An 18,570-nucleotide genomic window follows, 5' to 3' on the forward strand; every position below is an offset into this window, starting at 1 on the left:
TACTAATAAACTTAAACTAAACATTGAACCTAAACACAGAACCAAGAAGGACATACCTTTAGACTGCAGACTGAGACAAACACTTATAAAGGAAACATAAGCTGAAGCCAAGAGCAGGACTGGAATACAGGAATCAGAGGTTCAGGACAGATCATACGGAAATGCAGGAATGGATTACAGCAAAACATGGGAACTGAGGCAAGGCAAGGAAACTGAAGCAAGGCAAGGGAACCAGAGACGAGCAGCTCCACAGCCTGAATGGGGCCTGACTTAGAGCGGCCCTTATAGAGGCTTCTGTCTTACTGCTGTATTGGCGGTGCGTGCAGCTTCCCTTCTGAGCCAGGAGTGGATCTAAAGCCTTACCTTAGGAGGGTCCATTATTTCTGATCAATAATTATTTCAATAATATATATTAGCTTGTTGTGGTATGTTTTGTTGGTATTTGACTCTGATTTGAAGTTGTATTCACATCTGTTAGCATTTGGAATTATTTAGTGGTTTTAGTTTGTATTCTTATATTTTTGTCAATAAAAAATAAATAAGTAAAAATGTGGTAACATTTAAAAATAATTATGCAGTGATGTCAACATCAGGGGAACCATCCAGTTCCAACTAATATATATATATATAAACGTGAATGGTTTCATGGGGTAAATTGAATAAGCCAGCTTCAAAGATGTCCCAAATAGGACATGGTGGGGGAAAGATAAGATGTCAAAGTTTTAAGTAAAAAAATGCACACTTCTCAAATGTGGCATTTATCATTCCAAACAACCCGATGCACCCATGCATGGGCAGTATCACTGTACTCGGGAGATGTTGCTGAACACATATTGGAGTGTTGTTTGGCAGTAGGCCAGGTGCTATATAGCAAAATTATTACCTACCTAACATACTTTTATTTTTCTGGCTATTTTTCATGGCAGCATTACAATGGGTAGCTCCTCCCCTTCAGCCATAAGGACAAGATCCAATTAGTTGGAGATAGTATAAGGTCACCTGACCGCTCCCCTGTTCAGTTGTCTGCAGTATAAAGCCAAAAAAACCCTGAAAACAATACCAGGGAGGGGCCCTAATGGTGCTATGGAAAATAGCCAGAAAAACAAACTTACAGTGAGTAGGAAACAATTTGGCTATTTCCTGGCTAACCATAGCAGCATTACAATGAGTAATACACAAGCTGAAAAAAAACACGTGGGAAGGAAATACTGTAAAAAGTCTTAATGATATGACATTTAATGATAAGACTTGACTGGGAAGGGATCTAGACCTAGTAATTGTTCAGGAAAGCCGTTGCAGAAGACTAAGAGGCTGCTTGACAAATGCTCTCATGGGTTGCACTGGCATGGGCCGCCCAGGAGGTAGACAAAGATCTAGTAGAATGTGCTTTGAGTCCAGCAGAAGGAGTGTTGCCTTGGGCATAATAACCCTTGTGTAGAGGTGGAAGCTAAGATCCACTAGGGGGCGCTCGTGTATACCATTCAATATAAAAGGGAAATAGAAACAAAAAAAGAAAAAAACTAATAGTGTAGGTGTAAAGATAAATGTGATTCACAGGATTTATCCCGATTTCTCACTCACAGTGTGTCTGTGTTGATCAAGGTACAGTCAAGGCAAGCCTCGGGATCCACGTGTGAAATGTATGCAAGAAAGCACAAAAACAAAGAGGATCCAATAGTGTGGTACTGTTTCAAAGGCAGGCAACGCAAATGTGAAAATACACTTACAATTATGTAGATCAATCAATGCGTTTCGCCGTTCTGGCTTCATCAGGATGATCTGATAAAGCCAGAACGGCGAAACGCGTTGAGTGAACTTCTTGGACAATTCTACAATCTTTTATAAGGACTTGCATGTGGACTTTTAAAAGCTTTTTTTATTATCTTTACCATAGTATTTTTTAAGATTTTAGCTGTATCTTATACATAGCTAGTTTATTTTTACCCTGGAAAGGATCCAGAATAAAATACTTTTTTACTATATCTGTGGTGTGGCAATTTACAGTCACTCCCTGGCATACACTATACATTTTCTGGAAAAACCCGGACATCCAGAGCTGAGGAACCCAGGAACTACGGGCATTGATTGATCTACATAATTGTGTGTATTTCCACATTTGCGTTCCCTGCCTTTGAAACAGTACCACACTGTTGGATCCTCTTTGTTTTTGTGCTTTCTTGCATACATTTCACATGTGGATCCCGAGGCTTGCCTTGACTGTACCTTGATCAACACAGGCACACTGTGAGTGAGAAATTCGGGATAAATCCCGTGAATCACATTTATCTTTACATCTACACTATTAGTTTTTTTCTTTTTTGTTTCTATTTCCCTTTTATATTGAATGGTATACACGAGCGCCCCCTAGTGGATCTTGGCTTACATACTTTGACACCCGGAGAGTGTTATTTAAGGGATGCAGCTGTGTATCCAATACACGGAAAGAAAGGAAAGTTCAATTTTATTATTATTTTATTTATTTTCTCCTTGGACTGGTCTTCACCTCTTATTCACTTGTAGAGGTGGAAGCTGCCAGACCCTTGAGCCCACAGGAACCAGCTTTCAGCTTCAGCTTATGAAGATGGATCTTGATAGAAGGACAATGGGTTGGTTTAATTGAAACTCTGATACTACTTTGGGCAGAAAGTCCAGGACTGGTTGGAGAATAGCTCTACCTCCCTCAAATCTGAGGTAAGGTTCTTCACAGGACAAAGCCTATAGTTCACACACTCTACGCGCCGATACAATGGCCATTAGGAACAGAGTTTTGTAGGCTAATAGGGTGTCTGAGGTGGAGGCCAGAGGTTTGAAAGGAGCTAAGGTGAGACTCAGAATTAGGGGCAAGTCCCATGGAGGCACAAAGGACTTCAGTAAGGGACGTATACACAGGACTGCTCAAAAGAATGGTGTGATCAAGGGATCAAGGGATCCAGAGCCCATCTGACAGCTGAGACGTGTGCCTTCAGAGTGTTCAACCCCAGACCATGATTGAGTCCCCTTTGCAGAAAATATAGAACTTGAGCCAAATCCGGAGTGATAAAGGAGAAACCCTTATCTGAACCAAACTGCTGGACTGTCTCAGAAAAACCACTTGAGGTACTCACAGGTGCCACTGAGCCCACCTGACTAGACCTATGGTAAAGGAGAAAGTCCCCCGGAAAATAGGGAGACTGAGGCCGCCACCGTATTTATTTGGGCTTCCAGAAAGACGATTAGTTGAGTTGGAGTAAGGTGGCTCTTCTGGAGGTTGATGGAAGTTACATGGATGGTAAGGTCCCTGTGCCTTATTGTTGTGTTGATGTCTGGGGTTATCAGCAGGACATTGTCCAGATAATGGAATATGGAGACCCTGAGCCTTCTGATGTATGCAATGAAAGCAACCAGTATCTTAGTGAATGTTCTTGGGGCTGTGCTCAGCCCGAGTGGGAGGCCCGACGGCGCTTGTCCCGGTATGGGACCAACCCTCCGGTGGAGGTGATTGCAAAGGTGAACCGGCTCCAGAGTCAAGTATATAAATGGCATGCACAGGGGCTGTTCAACCTCAAAAAAACAAAATATTCCAGAATCTGTGGTAGTGGATGGAAGTGCAGTCTCCATTGGCACCAATCCAGCAGAAGAGCTGGCATCAGAGCAGGAGCACCAGGGAGGGGATGCAGGCAGCATCACTCCCCAGCGAGTGGGTGAGTGCTCAGGAGGTGGTGCAGCCGGCCCGTCTCCCCAGCGGCAGCTCACGGATCCGGGAGCTGAAGAACCTGTCCTCGCTCCCCAGCAGCAGATGCGAACCGAGGGAGCTGAGGGTATCGTCCCTCCTCCCCAGCAGCTGCGTGAGTACCCGGGAGATGCGGCGGCCGGCCCATCTCCCCAGCAGCAGCCGGAGCACCAGGGAGGGGGTGAGGAAGGCACCACTCCCCATCAGCTGAGTGAGTGCACGGGAGATGGTATAGCCGGCCAGTCCCCCTAGCAGCAGCTCACCAGTATGGGAGCGGAGGAACTTGTCCTCTCCCCTGAGCAGCAGGCCAGACCCGAAGATCCCTTAGCCCCAGCAGAAGCACTGGCAACAGGACAGAGTGCCGCTGGCCTCTGCCCAGCATCTGCAACTGGGATCCAGATAAGGCAGCCGGCCCATCTCCCCAGTGGCTGAGTATACTGCAGGGAGAAGGGGCAGTCAGCACTTCTCTCCAGCAGCTGGTATGCTCATCGAGAGAGGCAGACTTTGGCTGGATGAGCGCTACCCTTCTAGGGGCAATTGGGCTAGGGGACTGTCACAGAAGCCTCTGTGCCATGGGTTTCTGGAGGGGCCTGAGGGCTAGCTTCCTCCCTACAGACTATGGGCCCTGGTGCCGAGTGCCACACTCCAAAGACTAAGGAACGGAGATGACCTAATGCCCACCTAACTTTCCCGGACAACCCCAAGCCAACCCGTTGAGGATCTAGCCGGGTCTGCCGGACTATGGGTCAGGGAGGGGATGTGCCCAGATCCGGGGTTAAAATGTGTGGGTATATTAATTATTGGTGATTTATGTACTTTCCCCATATATTTGTGTATACTTTGTTCTCCTTCATGTCCTACCCCCATATTTTTAACCCTGTATAACCCGGACACCATCAGTCCGACCACAGCAGTATCATATGGAGATTCCCCACGGGTGGTGGGGGTGCCGACCAGGGGTGGTACGGGGAGGGAGCTGCTTGTAGATTCCCGGCCGACGCGGCTTGTTCCAGTGGAACTTTGAACTGCTACCGCTCGGGGTCCCTGCGACCGATCACATCGCTTTTTGGACACCAAGCTATCCATCAGTACCCAAGGATCGCCGCCACTCCTTCGGGATCACCCCGAAAACGCCGGTCCCGTCACATCTCTGAAGTAGAAACAATGGCAAGCAACTCAGCTATTCACAAAAACATAGTGTCTCAGGTGCAGAAAAATGGCAGCAGATGCTCTATACTGAGAATGGTACAAGAATGAGCGAGATCAAGAGACAACGTCATGGCTGCAGTATTGTGAGTGTGTTGTTTGATCTGTGTATTCTGGTTTTGATCCCTGGCCCCAGACTCTGACTGTGTTCCTGTTTTTGCCCTTTGTACCTTGCCTACACCTCCCTGCCTCATGCAGGGTCCTGAGCTTGTCCCTGCACAGAGACTCCTAAAATACCTGGTACCCACTGTCCTGACAATCCCATTTAACCCTGTTTTAAGAGTAGGAAATTGGGACCAGTGTAAGTTAATGAGGAGAAAATATATATATGTACACACTATATAACCAAAACAATATGGATGCTACAGCTTGTCTGTGCGTCTTTGCACCTAAATAGTTTGTCAATACCACAGAACAGTTTATCTGTGCAAGCTTTATCCCTGAGCAGCTTGCCAGTGCCCCCAAACAGCTTGTCTATGCCATTTTGTCTGAATTGTTGTGTTTAAATATAGAGTTAAAAGAAATATTAAACAATATTACCCAATACAAATACAGATATATTAAGTGCATTAAATAAGACATTTTGAGTCTGTATGCTAGACCAACTCTGATGCCTTTTTTTCATCTGAATTGTGAAAGATATGGACAATACAATAATGTTATGTTCAGTTTGGAAAGATACTTGCACTACAATTTTGAAACTTTGAAATAGAGTTCCTGCCATTTCTTAAATTATCACTGTAAATAACATTATCTAATACAGTGAAGGAAAAAATGATTTGATCCCCTGCTGATTTTGTACGTTTGCCCACTGACAAAGACAAAAATCCAGAATAACACATTTCAAATAAGTTATACATTGATATGCATTTTACCCAGTGAAATAAGTATCTTATCCCCTATCAATCAGCAAGATGTCTGGTTCCCAGGCGTCTTTTACACAGGTAACAAACTGAGATTAGGAGCACTCACTTAAAGGGAGTGCTCCTAATCTCAGCTTGTTAACTGTATAAAAGAAACCTGTCCACAGAAGTAATCAATCAGATTCCAAACTCTCCACCATAGCCAAGACCAAAGAGCTGTCCAAGGATGTCAGGGACAAGATTGTAGCTCTACGCAAGGCTGGAATGGGCTACAAGACCATCGCCAAGCATCTTGGTGAGAAGGTGACAACAGTTGGTGTGATTATTCACAAATGGAAGAAACACAAAATAACTGTCAATCTCCCTCTGTCCGGGGCTTCATGCAAGATCTCACCTCATGGAGTTTGAATGATCATGAGAACGGTGAATAATCAGCACAGAACTACACGAGAGGATCTTGTCAACGATCTCAAGGGAGCTTGGACCACTGAAAGCACTGACCTGCAGTGCCTGCAAGGTCCCCCTACTCAAGAAAGCACATGTACAGGCCTGTCTCAAGTTTACCAAATGAACATCTGAATGATTCAGAGGAGAACTGGGTGAAAGTGTTGTGGTCAGATGAGACCAAACTCGGGCAATTAATGTGTATTAAACACACTAAGAAGGAGAAAAAAAATCTATTGCTTTAAAACCGGCAGATAAATGAAGGGGTGTGGTCCTACTCAGACAACTCCAAGATGTATCCAACTCTCCACCACATAGAAATCCTCCTCATCCATTGCCAATATTTATGTAATACAATACACAGTAGGTTGCCATAGCAGCACATAAACATTTGGGTAAGGACAGGCCCCTACCCCCTTTAACCCCGTCAGGACCGGCGTTTGCGTACTGCGTCTTCCCTTGAAGACTGCAGTTTTTTTAAATATTTAATTCCGTGCTCGTGATTCACTTCAAAGTGATCACGTGCACGGAATTGAGGGGGAGTGGCTACTATGGATCACTGGGGACACCCAGCGGTCAGTAGCAGCCGCCCCTCGCGATCCCATCGTTCATAGCGACGCTGGATCGCGCATCATCGATGACGTACCTGGTGTGACTTTTAACTGCTTCCCACCATATGTATCTTGTTACGAGATCATTTAACCACCACAGTGGCAGCATACCTTCTGCTAATCTGTGACAAAGTAAGTCCACATCTATTTTACTTTATTATTAGTTGTCGGCCAGCCCAGAGGCGCACTGGGGCTTACCTGGGGCAGAGGAGTTGAAACCTTGATAGGGCAGATGCCAGGCCAGCGGGAAACCCAGGAATCTGCAGAACAGGCAGGGTCAGGTATCGGATGTGTGGACGCAGAACAACACAGGGTCAGCGATGGGTTAACAGGCAACAGGATGAGTGGTTGTAAAAGAAAGCTGGGGTCAGCAACGGATTAACAGGTGCACAGAGACATTGTCGTGGAACAAGCCGGGGTCAGTAATGGGTTAACAGGTCCAGGTAACCAGGAAAGCAGGACTGGTGCAGGACTCATGGTAGGGAAGGAGTAGCAGGAACAACACGCTTGGCTGCAAAGGCTAGCTCTAAGACCACTGAGCACCTAGATATGGGTGTCAGTGACTTAAATAGTGTCCCAGTGTTCTTAGGGGTCCCCACACCAAAATCGGGTGTGGATCCCTTTAATAATCAGAGTAGTTGGGTGGACATATGCGTGACAAAGACTCACCGTATGCCAGCAGTATGCCAACGTCTAGGGAGGCACTTGGGGGACAGGGACCAAAGTAGGGGGGCAATTCAAAAAGCTACATATACACTATATGTGTATATATATATATATATATATATATATATATATATATATGCGTTAGACATCCATTTTAACTACACAATATGTACTTATCACTTTGAAGTAAAAACCTTGACAATAACAGCTGAACTGGCAGTTATTTTTCATTCTTTAATATTAGACCCTGCTGCCAATAAATACTAATATTATACCCTGCTGTCGATATATATAAATATTAGACCCTACTGCTAATATATAAATATTAGACCCTGCTGCTGATATATATAAATATTAGACCCTGCTTTCGATATATATTAATATTAGATCCTGCTGCCAATATATATTAATATTAGCCCCTGCTGCCGTTATATATATTAATATTAGTCCCTGCTGCCAATATATATTAATATTAGTCCCTGCTGCCAATATATATTAATATTAGCCCTTGCTGACAATATGTATTAATATAAACCCCTGCAGCCAATATATATAAATATTAGACCCTGCTGCCAATATAAATTAATATAAGCCCCTGCTACCAATATATATATATATATATATATATATATATATATATATATATATATATATATATATATATATATATATATATATTAGACCCTGTTGCCAATATGTTATAGTGAAAAAATTGGACCCTACCCAAGCATTTCCTTGGGCCCGCTCCACGCTCTCTAGCATGCAATCACTCCCTCCACTACCACACACACACAAAAAAATATTTGCCACACTGACTGTAGATCAGGGGAAGACTGTGAGAGTCAGTTCAGTCTTCCCTCCTTCTGACCCTACTGTGACATTGAGAAGTCCTCTCCCCCGTAATCATCCCCAGAGTCCGTTTATTCCCTCATTCACTAAACCATACCTCTCTTTTACTTACTCATTGTAGTTCAAGTATAGATCAAATAAACAACACACGGAAACAGCACATGCAACTGAATAAGACATAAAAATCCTATATTTGCAGGTATACATAAATAATGTATAGAAACATAGCATTGCAGGTATAGATAAACAGAACACACAAACCCCGCATTGCAGGTATTGATCAACTGGAAATCACATAAAAACTCAGCATTAAAGGTATAGATAAAATTACAGGCAAAGATCACAGGTTGCACACCCCAAAGCCAGCCCTGGCATCCACATTGGCCACATAGAACCTGACCAGCACCCAAATTAAACACACAGGACATGACATTTTTGTCCCCAAACAGCCCAGCATGAGTCAACATTGTCCCCAAACAGCCGAGTGTACCCCATCTTTGTCCCATAAATACCCTGCCTGTGCCATCTTGGTCCCCAATGCTTAAACACCCTGCTTATACCATCTTTGCCTTTTTGACAAATCAATTATACACCTATGATTCATACAAACAATTTTACAGTCACTCACTTATTCACTTTCACTTACACAATCATTTATACTTTCACTCTCTCATAAATTATTTACACATATTCATTAATGCATTCTCACAAATTAATTACTTCTTTCAGTCATTCACAAAATTCATCCACACATTGATTCATTTATTCTCTCACTCATTCACACGATGCATCCACACATTAATCCATTCACTCTCTCTCATTCTGACTCTTTATTTCAATATTCTTCCTACCCTCCTTTCTCACTATCTACCCCCATCTACCTCCCTTCTCACTATCTATCCCCCTCTCCCTCCCCTCTGCCCTATCTACTTCTTCTCACTCCCTTCTGCCCTATCTACTCCCTTCTCCCTATCTACTCCCTTCTCACTCCCTTCTCTCTATCTACCCCCTCCTCACTATCTACCCTCTCCCTCCCCCGTCTCACTATCTACCCTCTCCCCATTTTGAAGTTCACTTACCTTGTAGAAGTCCTGCAGTGGAAGTGTGAGGCCTCTGTCGGCGTTTCAATTGGGGGGACACATGGAGGGGCACAGCATGATATAGAGGGGCCCCCTCTGGCCCCCCCTGCCGTTGCCACTGGAAGCAGAGCCCGCAGAACCGCAGAGGACCCGGAACATCAAGGGGGATGTACTGTTTCTGACTTTTTTTTTTTACTTTTGCTCCACTTAAAAGAAGAAAAATTACATACAAATAATTTGCATACAAAGCCCATGATATGAGTCTAGTATAGGTGTGTTTCGTGTGAAAAAGAAAGTAACCCTCTCTGAATTATATGGTTTTACATATAAGGACATAATAACACAATAACAACGGTTCTTTAGCAGGTCCATAAATTAGGTAAATACAACCTCAGATGAGACATAAAGCATGTGTAAAGTATGACATAAAGCCAAAATGGAGAAGCCATGTGTTAAAAAAGTACACGTTGTGACAAACCCCATAGCATGAGGGCCACACATGTCACTTTTAGGGGTCCTAAGCACAGTCCTCTAGGGCATTCAGAGTCGGGAAAACACCAGCTTTGAACAGCACTTTATTTTAACCGCTTAACCCCCCCCCAAAAACAAATCATAAAAAGAAAACCTAGCTCCCAATTGGAGCCCTCTCTAACTAAACTATGCTGGTCCAGACTGACCAGCCTAATCACCCACTAACTCAACCTCCCAAACAGTCTCTAACATCGTTGGGGTAAAATTTTTGTTTGTCTATGCACATCTTTCTTAAGGTCCTGCAACAACATTTTAATCAAGTGGAGGTCTGACTAGGCCATTGCAACACCTTGATTATTTTCTTTTTCAGTCATTCTGTTGTAGATATGCTGGTGTTCTTAGGATCATTGTTCTGTTGCATGACTCAATTACGGCCAAGCTTTAGCTGCTGGACAGATGACCTCATATTTGACTCTAGAATATTTTGGTATACAGAGGAGTTCATGGTCGACTTAATGACTGCAAGGTCTTGTTGCTGCCAAACAAGCCCAAATAATCACCCCTCATACCGTGTTTGACAGCGCACAGTGCTGAAGTGCTATGTTCGGTTTTTACCAAACGTGCCTCTGTGCTGTTTAGCCAAACATCTCCCCTGATGTTACTGCAGAACCAGGAGCGATAGTATTTTTACATTTCAGTGCAAATAAAAATGAAGTTCAGACAGAAGTAATCAAACTCACTTAAAAAAAAGAAAAAATATGTAATAACGTGAATTACTTCACAGATATAGTGAGGAAACAGAGAAAACCAAACTCAAATTACTAACTAGTGTCACCAGGCAGAAACAATTAAACAGTGCTTTATACATAGAAAATTGATATGATATGAGTTAACCAAAAAAACAGCAAATGAAAAAACAGAGGAATGTGTATTTGGAAATACCGTGTTTGCTCGATTATAAGACGACCCTGATTATAAGACGACCCCCCAAATCTTAATATTAATTTAGGAAAAAAAGAAAAAGCCTGAATATAAGACGACCCTATAGGAAAAAAGTTTTACCAGTAAATGTTAATTCATTGAAACACTTTTTTTAATAAAAGGTATGCTTGAGAAAAATATTTTGGTTTTATTTCCTTCTATTTTCCAACCTGCCCCCCAGTTATGCACATCTGCCCCAGAAGTGCCTTATACCCCCTATATGCCACTGTGCCCCATGATATGCCTTTTAACCCTCTAAATGCCACAGTGCCCCATGATATGCCTTTTAACCCTATATGCCACTGTGCCCCATGATATGCCTTTTAACCCTATATGCCACTCTGGCACTTAGAGGGTTAAAAGGCATATTATGGGGAAGAGTGGCATATAGGAAGGTTTAAGGCATTTCAGGAGGCAGAGTGGCATTAAAGGGGTTAAAAGGCATTTCAGAGAGCACTCTGCCTCCAGAAATGCCTTACACCCCCCCATTTAACACTCCCCCTCCCTCCTCCAAACTTACCGGTGCTTCTGAGTTGGGGGGGGCGCATAACACAGGAGGGTCCAGGTCCCCTGCATCTGAGCCCCAGGTGCTTAGTCCGGGCAGCATGTAGAGCTCCACGCGAATCGCGTAGAGCTCTACACGCTGCCCGGACTAAGCACCGGGGACTCAGAAGCACCGGTAAGTTGGAGGGGGCATAACACAGGAGGATGCAGGTCCCCTGCATCCTCCTGTGTTATGCCCCCCCCCCTCCAGCTTACCGGTGCTTCTGAGTCCCCAGTGCTTAGTCCGGGCAGCGTGTAGAGCTCTACACGATTGTATCGTGTAGAGCTCTACGCGATTATATCGCATAGAGCTCTACACGCAGCCCGGACTACGCACCGGGGACTCAGATGCACCGGTAAATTGGGTCGGGGGTTAACACAGGAGGATCCAGGTCCCCTGCATCTGGGTCCCCAGTGCTTAGTCCGGGAGGTTTTTTTTTTATTTGAGGTCTGATTATAAGACGACCCTGATTATAAGACGAGGGGTATTTTTCAGAGCATTTGCTCTGGAAAAAACCTCGTCTTATAATCGAGCAAATACGGTAAGTGCTGCACAACTAGGAACGATTATCCCCCCCCAAAAAAAAATGGAAAAAAATTGTTTTGATAAAATAAAAAAAAAATGGAGTTCAGACAGACGTAATCAAACTCGCTTCAAAAAAAGTGAAAAAATAATAACCTTCCACATGAATTATTGCATAGATATAGTAAAGAAAAACTAATTCAAATTACTGACTTCAGCAACCAGAAACAGTGCTTTAACGTGTAAAGAATTTATACAGTCAAATATAAACAGCCATGGATATAAATAAGTATGAAAGTAACATCAAGTGTTACACTGAGTCCAGAGCTGTTTCCAGATACAATATACAATGTTCAGAAATGTGCGGCAATATAGTTTGTGGCAAAGTAATTATGTATACAAATGCTATACAATATTGCCTGCTGATATAGAACTGACTCTTAGTAAAACTAAAAGAAAGTCCAAGAAATTCAGACAGAGGTGTAACTAGAATAAACCCTAGATTAATATTGATTACTATCTAGGAGCAGGAGGTAACCTGAAATCAAAAACAAAAGTGCATAGTGCTCTCATTAACCCCTTCAATCCCAGGGGTTTTTGGTACCTCAAGTCCCGGAACAATTTGGCAATTTTTGCGCTATGTCGGTTCAGAGATTATTCTCTTTTCCTTTGAATAGTGTACCCATGTAAACTATATTTTTGTTTTTGTCTGAGGCTTCTATGATGGAGCACCAGCATCACATGACCTTCCGGTACACCACCATAGAAGCCCTGGCGGAAGTACCTGCAGCAACGGAGGTTGTCTGTGTGCGTCGCACAGACCTCCACCGGCTGCCCCACTAGACACCAGGGAGTCTGAAGCACAGGGAGAAGTCTAGGGATGCTAAGGATGCACTGGTAAGTTGAGGGGGGGTATAATGGTTTTCTAGAGGCACAGTCGCATATAGGAGGTTAAAAGGAATATCAGGGAGGCAGAGTAGCATAGAGGGGGGGTTAAAACGCATATCAGGGAGGCAGAGTGGCAAATTGGGGGTTAAAAGGCATGTCGGGAAGGCAGAGTGGCATATAGGGGTATAGAAGGCATATCTGGGGCAGAGTGGCAACTAGGGGTTTATAAGGCATATCTGGGAGGCAGAGTGGCATATCAGGGCGGCTGAGTGGCATATAGGAGGGTACTGAGCCGCTGGGGAGTGATGCCACCTGCATCCATATACTGGTCCGCTAGTCCCGCGCCTTGTTCAGGGACGTGGGTTTCTTATATTTTACCCATTCTTTGACTGGTATTGGCAAATGTTCGTAAAACTGTTCCAGGAGTATCAGCTGCATGACATGATCTATTGTCTCTACCTGGCAGCCGGTCACCCAGCCTTCCGCTGCCCAGGTCAGTTGATGCGCCCATTCTGTAAACAGCTGACCTTTTCTGCGTAAATTCCGAAATTTGATCCGGTGAGCCTCCGGCGTGATGCCATACCTGGCCAGCAAGCGTTCCTTCACTCGTTCATAGTCCCGGCTCTCTTCCTCCGGTACCACTTGGTATGTCTCGGCAGCTCTGCCCGTTAGACGGCTTACCAAGATGGTCACCCAGTAGCTTTCCTCCAGCCCTTGTAGTCGACATTGCTTCTCGAAGACTTGCAGGAAGCTGTCTATGTCCTCCTTCCTGTCTTCAAACATTTGAAACGCCGCGTAGGGCAATTTCTCATGGCATTTTTGTTTCCCGGCATTGTTCACCTCCTCCATTCGGAGCTGTGTTGTCTCCAAGATTATTTTTTGGATCATTTCCCGTGGGGTGTCTTTGCCTAGGAGGTCCAGGCACCACTGGACTTCTCTTTTAACATCCGACATGTCCGATCCCCGAACAGAGGACTCGCTCTTCTGATTGCCTTCCATCAGCTCCTTGATGATAGCCGCCTTGCTCTTGTTGCTGGCTATCAGTCCTCTAGCTTCCAATAGATCTTTGAGGGTGCTACGCTTTAATCGATCGTTGCCCCGCTCCATCCACTGGTAAGCTGTGTTGCTGAGACCGGGGTCAAGCCAGCCCCTATATCTCCCCCAGCTGAGCTGGTCTCAGTGTCAGTCCTGGAGAAGTCGGATCCCGACGCTGACAACCAGTTGTGACGGACCGACCAGGGACCTCAGGTTGTCCTCAAGGCTTTGACCCTTTTTCTTCTTTATATTTGTAGTTGCTTTTATTAAATATCCCCTCATATAACATTTAAATGTATTCCATAGTGTCGAATAGGTGGTTTCTCCATTATCGTACTTATTCATAAATAAAGTAGCATGTTTATTCAGATCTTCTCGAATCTCATCATTATCCAATATCATCTCATCTAATCTCCATCTCAAATGAGTCCTATATTTTTGCTTATTCTTAAATTCAACGAATATGGGCGCATGATCCGACTATGTGATTTGTCTTATACTTTAATTAATTATTGAGTTCAAATTAAAAGGCTCTGTTAGTATATAGTCGATTCTTGAATATGATATGTGTGACTGAGAAAAAAAATGAAAAATCTTTATCTTTAGGGTGGAATACCTGCCAAAGATCGTAGAGTGAGTTGTTTTCAATAAAAGCTCGCATATTCTTAGCTTCTATTCTTATATGTGGGTCCCGAGTTAAATTTGAGGGTATATTTTTATCTTTTTCTGGATTGATTATACAGTTATAATCTCCCCTTGTGTATAATATTCCGGAATTGGAGACACCGAGTTAGGTAGGAACCAAGGGTACTATAAGCTCAACAAGCCGAGGATTCGAGAAGACATGATAAACGGGTAAACACGCCAATGTCAGGATGCCAGAGAACAACGTAGTCGAGGAACAAGCCAAGGTCAAACACAAAGGACAGAAATATATAAACGCACTCTGAGGACTAGCACAAAGCATAGATGATCATCAGAAGGCAATGATTCTTCAGACTGAAGGATTTATATAGGAACCTGAAGTGCGGATTTTGGATTTGCCACCAAAACAGCACAAACATCACTTCCGGTCTCCCTCTCCTCCATGGCTGCTGCTGCCGCAGTGGTCGTGCGGTGGAGGGGGTCTCTCTCTCCTCCCTGGGGGCTGCTGCGGCAGCTGAGTGTAGAGACGGGAGGTAAGTAACATCTTGAAGGATTAATATTAGGCACACAAATATTGACTATTGTATAAATTATATCATTTATTCTACAGATCAAAATTTGTGATTGTCAGGACTCGGGCGATCAGGTCTGGTAGGAGCCCATGCGCAGGGGATACTTGGGGTTCAGTCTGTAACCCACGATGCATGATTATACAAACATAGACACCACAAGCAGAAATCTAGGTAGTGCAATGTTTTGTATGTATATGACAGGACAAGCAAATCAGGGTTATACAGTCTGTAAGCAAGAAACCGGGTCTTTTCGCAGGGAGCCCACTTGGAAGGGCACGAAAGGCAAGGAGCCTACTTGGAAGGGCACGAAAGGCACGGAGCCCACTTGGAAGGGCACGAAAGGCACGGAGCCCACTTGGAAGGGAACAAAAGGCACAGAACCCACTTGATCAGGACACAAAGTAGGTGACCAGGAACGCTACAGGTGCAGAGCCACAGCAGAAAGGTCCACAGACTTAAATACAAAGGCCCTGACTGAAGGGCAGGGCAGTTTCATAAAGGCAGGGTAATCCAGGTAACAAGGCCCAGCTGCTTGCAATAACGAGGTCTGGGTGTTCCAGAGAGAGAGGCGGCCACTAGTGGTTGTAAAACAACATGAGCGTCAATAAGTAGTGAATGATTAGTGCATAGTCCTGGCAAGTGTTCCCTCTAAGATGTGCGCTTGTGCGCGTGCACATAGCTTTCAGAGGGAGCGCACACGAACAAAAATTGTGCGCACAACCAGTAACGTACCGAAGGGGGGCGGTCCGCTACTGGTTGTGTGCACGGCACCCCTCCAGAGACGGACAGTAATGTCTGCCGCTAGAGGTGCAAGCTCGGTTGGGGAGATCAAGGATCTCCCTCTAACTGTCTTTAAAAAATCAAGGGAGCTGGAGGTCTGTTAATGCAGACCTCCGATCCTGCTCCCTTTCGATGTGCGCGGCAACTGATGCTGTGCGTCGGGATTTGATGTCATATCCCGGCGCACAGCACTGAAGCCACGCACACCAACTCCACTGCAAAGGAAGGAGAGGACACAAGAGGAAGAACGAAGAGGAGGAAAAGTGACAGGTAGGAAAACATTCTGTGAGGGTGAATTAGTAAGTGTGTGAGAGTGATGGTGTTATGCTGTAGTTTAAACTGAATGTTTGTGAATGAGTGTGTGTGATAGCATGGATGTGTAAGTGTGTGGGGGGGATAGCATGGCATAGGGAGGATGTAATCATATTCCCATCATGCTCAGGTTCCAGCATGTACTGGCTGCCTGATCGTGATAGGATTGCTGTTAACAATTATATATATTTTTTGTTCAATTTTGGTGTGTTAACCACACCTTTACTAAAAGTAAGTAACACACCAAAATTGGACAGAAACATTTAATATTAATATATTAATAATCAATCCCACTCCTATCATGCCCAAGCAACCAGTATATGCTAGAACCTGGGCATGATAGGCGTGTGATAATATATATATATATATATATATATATAGATACTAGGCCAGACACTAAAGTGGTAGGCCTACACCACATCAATGTTTGGCTTAGTATTTAGTGATTGGGGTTATTGCATTATTGTCAATGTCTGGCTCAATGTATAGTGATAGGTGTTATGCTGTACCACCGTCAATGTTTCCCTCAGTATATAGTGATAGCAGTTATGCTGTACCACCGTCAATGTTTGCGTCGGTATATAATGATAGCAGTTATGCTGTAACACCGTCAATGTCTGCCTCAGTATATAGTGATAGGTGTTATGTTGTACCACCGTCAATGTCTGCCTTAGTAAATAATGATAACAGTTATGCTGTACCCCTGTCAATGTTTGCCTAATGATAGAAGCTATGCAGTTTTAAAGTGTGTGTGTGGGGGTCCCACGTACAGGATCCGCCCCACGTGCCAAGTACTCTAGTTACGCCCCTGCGGAAAACAGTTTTTCCCAATTTTTTTTTATCCTTTATGCGGCCTGGAGCCTCCGCTCGTGATTCGCTCATAATTTACTTATGCAGTGAGCATTTCAAATCTTTAGCTACCAAAAATAACACATTATATCATTTTGATTCAAGCCCATTTACCGAAGCAAAGAGATGGGGGGGAAAGGAGTGAAAAACCTTTAATGTGTTTCAAATCAACCGAAAGCAACACATTATTTCATTATGATTCAAACCCATTTGACGATAGTGTACCATAATATTTAAATTGTGTCAGATCACTATACTTTACATTATATAAAGATATATAAAGTGATATTTTATACAATTACTTTGTGTCAAATTCAATAGTGAATTGTGAGGCAAATTTCTTATAAGATTATATAATAATCGTTTATAGAGAGTGAATCACAACTGTGAAAATTGGAATCGGTCCCCACCTAATATATTACAGATACATCAAAAGGGATAAATAGGTTATACAATGACTGTGTATCTGTGATCCAGGCAGTAAAATAAGCAAGTGATGTAATGTATTTATATAATGACATAAATATGTATAAATATAATGACATCAGTAAATCAATTGTAAAATAATAAAAATCCAATATTCCTTCCCCAGATACAATATGACGAAAGGTAAGAGGGACCAGACGCAACCCACCATCAGCATATTAAAGATCACCCTTCCCATAAACCTTGGGTCCAAGGTGCCCAAATTTTTGTACTGAGGGAGTAGTTGGTATTTCTGGAAAGATAGTTTTTCTAGAATATTATTACATTCTAGGTGATTTAGTATACTGGGTATCAACAATTTCACAACCAAAAAAAAATGTATAGTCAGCTAACTTCCTAGTGTGACAGTATATATTATCTAGAAAACATATGAAGTAGCGCAAGCTGTGGCATAAGTGGGAGGTGAATGTGTAAATTAAACCCTTTTTTCCAAATCTCAAAAATAGGGGGACATGACCACCAAACATGAAGCATCGTACCATCCTCTTGGCAACCCTTCCAGCATAGGGCCGAGCAGGCAGTAAACATGTGGGACAGTCTTTTCGGGGTGAGATACCACCTACAGGCAATTTTTTTTTGGAGCTCAATGTGATTTGTACAATGTGATACACCTTTCATAACTTCCTCAGATTCTAGTCACATCTCAAGCGGAAATGAAGATTTCAACCAAGACACATCAACCAAGAAGGTAATGGAATTATATTGTAGCAAGTGTCTAATCTGCAAAAATTCATAGAAATCCGTTGATGGGATCGAGAATGCAGCTTATATGTCAGAGAAAGAGCGAAGGGAATTTTTTTCAAATAAATCTCCCACCCTCAGGGGTGTTGAATCATTCCATCGGTACACATGTAAATCTGGGATTACCAGCTCCAAAGAACTAAGTGGTGTAACTCTAGTTATATGGAGAAGAGAAGGCATTTGTTTAGCAACCTTGGTCCAAATTAGAAATGTGCAGGTCATAGTAGGGGGGAGAAGTGGCAACTGTGAACGAAGTTGTGTGTTCAACCAAATCATTTGAGCGACTGAATATGGGCGTAAGTAAAGGTTTTCTTGTT

The sequence above is a fragment of the Spea bombifrons genome, chromosome 13 (assembly GCF_027358695.1).
Source record: "Spea bombifrons isolate aSpeBom1 chromosome 13, aSpeBom1.2.pri, whole genome shotgun sequence".
NCBI lineage: Eukaryota > Metazoa > Chordata > Amphibia > Anura > Pelobatidae > Spea > Spea bombifrons.